This window comes from Enhydra lutris, unplaced genomic scaffold (assembly GCF_002288905.1).
Source record: "Enhydra lutris kenyoni isolate GAN:26980312 unplaced genomic scaffold, ASM228890v2 scaffoldscaffold6, whole genome shotgun sequence".
Classification (NCBI taxonomy): Eukaryota; Metazoa; Chordata; class Mammalia; order Carnivora; family Mustelidae; genus Enhydra; species Enhydra lutris.
In genome coordinates, this window is record NW_019154090.1 from 30,061,014 (window position 1) to 30,061,408 (window position 395).

Here is a 395-nt window from a genome sequence, read left to right on the forward strand (position 1 = left end):
TTGAACCAACCTTGTAGCCCAGGAATAAATCCCACTTGGTCATGGTGCATACTTCCCTATCAAAATACCATCAATTTTTTTCAAAGAAATGGAACAAATAATCCTAAAATTTATATGAAACAGAAAAGACCCCGAATAGCCAGAGGAATGCTGGGAAAAAAAAAAAAGCCGAAGTTGGTGGCATCACGATTCCAGACTTCAAGCTCTATTACAAAGCTGTCATCATCAAGACAGTATGGTACTGGCACAAAAACAGACACACAGATCAATGGAACAAAATAGAGGCCCCAGAAATAGACCCTCAACTCTATGGTCAACAAATCTTCAACAAAACAGGAAAGAATGTCCAATGGAAATAAGACAGTCTCTTCAACAAATGGTGTTGGGGAAATTGG